Source organism: Branchiostoma belcheri, unplaced genomic scaffold (genome assembly GCF_001625305.1).
Source record: "Branchiostoma belcheri isolate BF01 breed outbred unplaced genomic scaffold, Haploidv18h27 scaffold396, whole genome shotgun sequence".
Taxonomy (NCBI): Eukaryota; Metazoa; Chordata; class Leptocardii; order Amphioxiformes; family Branchiostomatidae; genus Branchiostoma; species Branchiostoma belcheri.
Window position 1 is genome coordinate 77057 of NW_017804016.1, and position 8379 is coordinate 85435.

An 8379-nucleotide genomic window follows, 5' to 3' on the forward strand; every position below is an offset into this window, starting at 1 on the left:
TTTCCGGATCTAAAAGCCTGGACGTCTGCCTGATAAACCAAAGAAGGGCTGGCATTCATTTTCTTTTGTCCCAGAAAAATCCTATGTTTTTTGTCCCAGCCCTGATGTTGCTAAATATCTATAATTGCCACAAATGCTTACAATTGTGTATCTTGCTCGAAGGTGCCTGAAAAGTCGCCGAGCTGTATCAACTCCATGTTCTTTTTTAAGAAAACACAACTGTTTACTTTGAGTTATTTTCATGGAATTTTTTTCTTATGTGTTCTTTTGTATCTGTTATAATATACATATTATATAACATATAGTTTGTACCTAGCAAATTTTTAGTTGTGCCGTGCTTTTCTTAAATTACCATCTCCTAATTTAAGTAGAAATATATGTTTCAATATATTTCATTTAAACAATAAGCATTAATTAAAAGAGAAAGTGTAGCATGATTCTAGAATATTTTGACCCATTGCGATTTTTAAGTTCATTTAATTCAATGGATATTTACAATTATCTTTTTTATCATTTTTTTCTTTATTTTTTTTTTCTTTATTTTTTTTATTAAAATGCTAATCATACTTTTTTGCAGTAAAAGCGTTGTTATACATAACTGTATATTTCTTTAGATGACGAAAGGAGACCTTATCTGCTGTACACGACAGAACGGGATATTAGAAAGTTGTTTTTAGACAGTTCGGCTACTCCAGAATACGTCCAGATACCCGGCATGAGAAACGTTTTAAGCTTGGCCTTTCACTGGAAAAAACAAATGCTGTTCTTTAGAGAACTGAAAAGCAACGCCATCTACAGAACATATCTGAACAATACACGGCAAAGGTAAATTTCTGGTTATTAGTATACAATACATGTTTCTTTTAACCTATTGCCATATTCCTCTTTTCAACTAGATGTTTTACTTTGTCTTTACTGTCTATTGTAATATCTCATGGCGAAAACAACAACATCTGTTAAAAAAAGTCTAATTGTGTTTCACAGAATCCTTTTATCATTTTTTTTTCGCATGTGGTACGTAATTTCCCAAAAAAACTTGGTTTAGGACGTTGCCAGTTTACAAATATACAATATAAGACCCGCATGATAACGATTGAATGAATAACATTATTTAGCAGGGAAAACACTCTGCACAGCAATTTCAGAGTTCTTACATTGCTCATATTGTGCACATTTACTTCTCTATTAGGGAGGTTGTTGTGGATGATGATCTCGTCACTCCGGATTTCTTGGCAGTTGATTGGATAGGAGATAATCTGTTTTGGACGGGTATGGGGAGAAGTGTGATTGAGATGTCTAAACTTGATGGATCCTATCGGCGAACTTTTCTGAGTGAAGACCTGAACAGGCCCAGAGGATTGGCAGTTGATCCTATTAAGGGGTAAAAATATTATGTTAACACACAATTAGGCTAAAAATATGCATATTCGAGTAGCACCATGCATGCGTCTGCAGCCGTATTTTTATTACAATATGTAACCATAAGATGTGTTGAAGGCACACTCAAGTTTTTTTTTCACTTATATTAATGCTACCACCAACACAGGGGACAGTACAATACTCATTTCCACATGAGCGAGGTGAGGAAAGTGGTGTAAAGGTCATTTCCCAAGGGCACGAGATCAGTAGCATATCAGAACTCGCACCCGGTACCCCGGTCGAGCACTCTGCCCGTACGCCACACAACCCTTGTTCTTTTTAGTTAAAACACAGTTTATTAAGACAGGTATGGCACATTAAGTTTCCACCATGAAGTGTTTAAAGACGCGACTCTCTGATACACTTGTCTTTTTATCATTGCTGATGTGACGTAAAGTCCCCAAAACATTTGTAGACTATTTTTGTCACCAGAGCATTCAGATGAATCTAACAGAAACTCTCAGATATCGTATCAAGACCCAATTTTATTTTGTCCTTTTTTTAGTCCAAGAAAATGCGTTTCCAACAAGTACTAAGATACTCAAAGAGGCACTTAATTCAGGAGAAGGGTATTGTAAATAATTGAAACAATAATAATTGTAAAAAAAAGTATATTTTGGCACAATTCAATATGTAGCTGTAAGAAGCAGAAATCATTTTAAAAAAGATAACAAACGGTAATTTAAAAAAAAAAATCTTAATCTATCTGAGTCTATGGCTGCATACTATTAATGCGCCCGGCGAGAAATAGTTTGTATTTTTTTTCTTGAAAAGGAAAACTCACCTTGTTACGTGTTATCTGTTACTTGTTGACCAACGGGCTGCCGTGGCGTGCCCTTTTCTGGTACGTACAAAATGTTTACTAAAAAAATAACAAAACGTGCAGGGAATGCATGGGCATGGTATGCCTAGGGGCAGTGATACTGATATCATAAAACAAACGTCATAGAAGTTGAATTCTAAGAGAAATCTGTACGTGATATATTTGTTGAAATATTGACCTGTTACAAAGTAACAAACAAACCCGTTCTGTCGCCTGTGACGCTTTTTGTTATTTCCTGCAGGTACCTGTTTGTAAATGACTTTGAAGATGGCAAAATTGAACGAATCACTCTGGATGGGAAGGAGAGGAAAGTTCTGGTCAGCTCTGATCTAGAATGGCCTGCCGACATTACCTTAGGTATTACCCTTGAAACATACTCAGCTTTTTAATAATTATATACATGTTTTTTTTTGCAAATTTTATCTTTGGTATTTGATTTTAACGTACCGCACTTTAGATCCTTCTAAATACTGCATGTTTTAATACATTGTTGAATCGTAATCTTTGTCGATTTTAAAGAGAAACTTGTCAATGTCTTAATCAGTAACTGTAATTGTAAATATCAGAGCGATATAAAGGTCCCTCTATAAAAAAATACATACACTTCTTGCTAAAATAGAGAATTTTTTTTGTAAATTGTAAAAGGGAAACGACGCAACAAATATTTTGTAGCCCCTGAAGGAGTTGGCATACTACATGTGCATAATTATATAAAATGTCGCCTGACTACTTATGCCTACTAACTTTACCCCTTTAAATGCCAAATAACAGTAAATGAATATCCATTTGTAAAATGATAGTGGTATTAATTTAAACGTAAACAGAAAACGTAGACAGAAAAACATGGCTGAGTGTACATGGCTAAATTATAGCCGTTAATTTTTACAGATGTGACACAGCAGCGGCTGTTTTGGACAGACTCTGGGATGAAGAGGATCGAATCTATAACCACAGATGGAAAAGACCGGAAGTTGCTTGTGGAGGACGCATTAGCACTCCCTCCATTCGGCATCGATGTGTCAGAGGACAGGATCTTCTGGACAGACCTGGGGAATGAGTTAGTCAATATTCGTATAAAAGTGATAGAACTAGAATGTCAAAAAAAGCTCAGTATTAACTTTCTAAGCGTTCGTCGTCATTTCAGTTTATATGTATGGCCTTTTATTATGGGTTCACCACACCACGAAGTGGTGGTGAACCCATATTGCTTTTTCTGATGTTTCTTCTCCTCCTCCTCCTTCTCCTCCTGCCACTTCTTTAAATTGATTCAACTCCTTCATTTTTGGGCGAAATTACCTGTAATTTCGTATAGAGGTAGAGTGGGTAAATACCCTTAGGCGTTTTTAAATTTTTTTGATACAAGCTTTTACAATCGTTTTATTTGCTTTTTAGTGGTCCCCATAGGAAAGTACTGTGGGGGCGTACGCGCGTGACGTAATAAGAAAGGAATTCGGGGGAAGGCCCAAATATGGGCATACAAGCAGGTGTGGTCATGTTTGCAGATGTGGCTGTTGATTGGCTGTTGGCTAATTAATTTATTTACTACCATTTTCACGTACAATAGGGGGATTATCAGCGCGGCTGGTCCACGCGGTCTCGGCCGTGGGCCATGATACTCTGATATTGGATACCGATTCGTGTGATTCCTATAAACATTTCACCTAACTACGAACTAGTTGGAAGAATTATAGCTGCATGGATGCCTGTATATGATTTTAACAAACACTGAAAATCTGACGCAAAAACTGGCAGATATTTTGCTCTTCTCTGTTGGAACAACGCAAGCGGGAGGTCAATGACCTGCGCCCCGCGAGTACTGTAAACAACCGTACGTAATGTGTATCGTCGGCGCACGCCCCGACAGTTTTCAAAGATTGGACAGGGAGCGGCGGCTTCTGCTAGCCGGATTGATAGTTACGTTACATCAAGGTACCGGTGGTTCAAAAGCGAACCTGATAAAGAAGGAAATCTCCTAGAAAGTCCCTTACTAGTACTTGAAGCGATCGTTACCGCCATGTTGTTCACTTTATATGACATACAATGCAGAGAGTAATGGAAACGTGTCCAGATAGCTCGGTTGGTAACGCGCAGGGCTGCAAGTCCAGACATTACGAGTTCGAACCCCGGTACACTGGATATTTTTAATTACCCTTTTTACAATTTTTAACAATTTTAACATTTTTAACAATTTCAACAATTTTAACCATTTTAACCATTTTACATTTTAACAATTTCAACATTTAATTTTGACATTTTCGTTTTAATATCCATTGCTTTGCTTTTAACATTCCAAACCTGATTGTTCTTACTCAAGAATTTCAATAACTTCGAATGTTAGTCTTTTGTATTTTTCAACATACAAACCAAAATCACTTTGATGTTGTCACAAAAGTTAACATCTGTGCGCGCAATCGGTTTTCGTTCATTTAAAAACTACAAGTACAAAACATCTGGAAACTAAGCAAACATACTCAGTAAATTGATTGCTGTAATTCCCGATTTTTTTTCACTGTACCGCAACGCAAGCGGGGGTCAATGTTCACGGTTTTCACTGTCACCTCTGTATTGTGAACTTATCATTACAGTTAGGAAATAATTCCTGGGCTTTCTTTTTCCTGCAACTGTCACCACCGTGAATATATAGTTCCGTGAACATGTCCATTTTCTCAGGCCGTGAAAATTTTGCTTCCGTTAGTAGTAGTTACAATCTCATCAAAAGTGTAAAGTAAAGCTGTCGAGATTTTAAGTGCGTGTCGTTGTATCTTTGTAAAAAAAAAGGGAGATAATTGCCAAGTGCCAGTTTTGTAAATACCTGTCGAGATTCAAACAGCTTGTCCTTGTATAATTGCAGTATGATTTATTTAGAATCTCTCATTTTTGTTTGGGGAAGGGTATGGAGTGAAATTCCTACATTTGCTCCGAAGCGAATGTTGGCCTTTCTAGTTTAAACGGATTCAGCTTCTTCATTTTAGGGCCTAAGGTCCTGAAATTTGGTATGGAGGTACAGTGGGCAAATACTCCTAGGCGTTTTTTAAATTTTGTGATACAGGCTTTTAGAATGGTTTTATTTAGTTTTTGGCTGTGTTATAGCAAATGCATTACTGTGTTAGTGTGCCGTGTTTACCACGTCTGGGCATGAGTCATCACAATGGAATGCAGGGCATCAACCAATAGGCATGCAGCTTTCCTCTATACTTCTTGCTGATTGGCTGTTGGGATTTAACTTGATTAACACCTGCACAGAGCATTTCCACCTGCACAGAGCATTTCTTGCTGATTGGCTGTTGGGATTTAACTTGATTAACACCTGCACAGAGCATTTCCATACTGACAGTATGTCTTTATTCAAGTGTTTTGGTAGGTATTTCAAGCTTTTCTGCTCCAGCATTGGAATGCGGGGCATGAACGTTTTTTTTTTGTTGAAAATCAACAGTTTGCATTATGCAATTAAAAATCCTAACCAATAAAGTAGGGAATAGCTATCCAACTGTTGTTTTAGTTGTATGTTACTTCATATTATAGTTATATCAATGTAAATCATTGTTTTCCCTTGTGTTTCTCATTCTTTCCCTGCCATGTCGTAAAATGTGGTGAACCCATCGCTGTATTTGCTCCAAAGCAAATATTGGCCTTTCTAGTTTCTTATAATTTATCAGTGCGGTAATGTATTGATAATTTCAGTAATGTCACTATTTCTACAACTGCACTAAAATATTTAATACAGTTTGTAAATATTGATGAATATAACCAGTCAAACAATACATGTCATTTGCAGATTCCATTATGAGTGCAGAGAAGGACACAGGCAGGAACCCAACAGTAGTCTATGACCATAGCTCACACCCATTGGATACCCTTTGGTATTTTAAGCTGATTGACAAAGACAAACAGCCAGGTAACGCATGATTTGTATGACTATGCGTGAGAAACTACCCCCCTCTGTCTCTGTCTCTCTCTCTGTCTCTCGCTCTCTCTCTCGTCTCTTTCTCTCTCTCTCTTTCTCTCTCTTTCTCTAGTCTATCTCTTTCTTTCTCTCTCTTTCCAGACTTTATCTTATGTCAAGCCCGCCGCTGTTTTATTTAAGTCACAGAATTCAGCAATGTATTTGGTTGTTAATTTTCTCCTGTTCACTTGGCATTAGCAGCGAGATAAACGCAACGAGATCGCCGGTGCAGTAGGTTCGTTGTTAGGTTGACAGTTCCACTGTACTCTCGCATTTTACTGCAGTAACGAATCATATCTGGCTAAATCTCTAACAGGAACAAGTCCTTGTGGTATAAACAACGGTGGATGTAGTCATTTCTGCCTCAACACGCCGGCTGGTCACACGTGTGCGTGTCCTGATAGCCTTCAGCTCGACGGAAATACCTGTAAAACAGGTACGTACTGCCATTATATCACGTTTTCTCAAATCTCCTCCTTCAAGTATTTAAGTAAGTATTTTGCGGAGCAGTTTACGGTAAGAACGGTAAACCACTAGGTGCGCTTTTACCGCTCGGGCCGCATAATTAAGACTCCTGCAGAGTAGAAGGACAAAACGGTGTAAACAGATGAATCTGAACTAAAATCAACTACTTACGAGGTTAAATAGCAAATACCAGTATCCTTTGGCCGCGCAACGTGCATTAAGAACCGTCGTGCCTCCTTGATTAAATCCGGCCCGTTGAATTTTACCCGTTTAGAATAAAGCCTTAGTTGTGACTGTCCTAATCCGTCTTTAAAGTCAGCGGACCACGTTTAGTTTGGTGCCGACAATGAACTTTGTATGTAAAGTTTGCTTTGAGCTTCATCTTGCCATTTTTTTCACCATCAAACATCAATAGACAAAGGTCACACACAGCACACCTTTGCCTCTAGTTTCTTAATGGTGAGAAAAATGGCAAACTGAAGATCAAAGCAAACTTTAGAATATAATCAAGACATTAGAATGGTTCCTCATGTTCCACAGGACCAGCCGGAGTGCCGCTGGGTACCGCGGTGGGAGCGGCTGTTGGAGTTGCCGGGATCATGGTGCTTCTGATCGCGGCCGTGGTTCTGTTGAAGAAACGGGGCGGCCTGGCATTAGGGAGGAAGAAGCGTGATAACGACACTGGCTGTAAGTCCCTGTAGTTTTGTTCTATCACTTAGTGACACGTTAATATTTGATACCAACTTGTAATCAATATAGTAGAAATGGAATCAGTTGTTGTGCATCTATATGTTCAATCCAAGAAACAAAAGTAGACACTGAAGTAGCATCTTGCAAACCATTTTCTGCTTTAGACGGTATATGTAAAAGGCGTTATATAATACAATGCCACATATAATACAACTACCCACTAGTCAGAGGAAATATGATTTCTATTCTAGCACTAGAAATGCTGAAACTAGCGCTCCGTGAATACTATCTAACTGTTACAGTAAGTCTGCCTGGCCTTATTATGGGTCTGTGAGTTGCGGCACCGTTTTGATTAGTGGATTCTCTTTTCTCTGTCAGGACTGGACAACGACGCGTTCCAGAGTTGGGGAAAGATGAATAAGGCTGGCATTGCTGACACAAAAGCCTAGAGCGTTCTCCTTCCACCAGGACGACAGCTAAACATACAGAAACGATGTACAATTCTTATAAGCTTACCCCTTATCATGACTAGCCTTCTTAGCAGGTTCTACAACTGGGCTTTTGAGGCAGCCTTCATATTGCGTTTTTTTTCTTCTGTCATATCACTTCTATTTGTACCTGGGGTCTTTTGGTGGCACAGCTAAGGAGGCTAGATTTTGACAGGATTCGTAATAGCAAATCTTCTTCAGTTAACTAACCTTAATCAGCATACCAAGTATCAAACCAACAACTGGAAAGGCTCTCCATCTATAGTTAGAGACAGGGTAGAAAACTTTATCACCGTACATCAATAGCATAGGCTTTCTTCTATCTACACTTTGTGAACTTTTCATTATACATGAACAGTATGAAATCTTTATATTAATTAATTAGAGATGCTGTGGTAAACGTTATCACTATACCTATAATAGAATTTTCTCGCTTAGTCTCTTTAGCTAAAGTTATTGTAGTGAACTTTATCACCACACCGCTATAGGCTATCTAGTGACGCGTAGTGGCAAAAGCATAAACTTAAGCTAAAAGTTAGCTGGTGGCTGCT

At 38.3% G+C, this 8379-nt stretch overlaps 1 long non-coding RNA gene across 1 annotated transcript; it reads left to right on the forward strand.

Annotated features, from left to right (window-relative positions):
* Positions 1 to 623: 623 nt before the first annotated feature.
* LOC109476851 lies at positions 624 to 8140 on the forward strand. Its single transcript, XR_002140634.1, has 8 exons — positions 624 to 825; positions 1190 to 1381; positions 2484 to 2599; positions 3131 to 3299; positions 6018 to 6137; positions 6502 to 6621; positions 7191 to 7337; positions 7719 to 8140. It is a non-coding gene; the product is annotated as an uncharacterized LOC109476851 (long non-coding RNA).
* Positions 8141 to 8379: the final 239 nt, after the last annotated feature.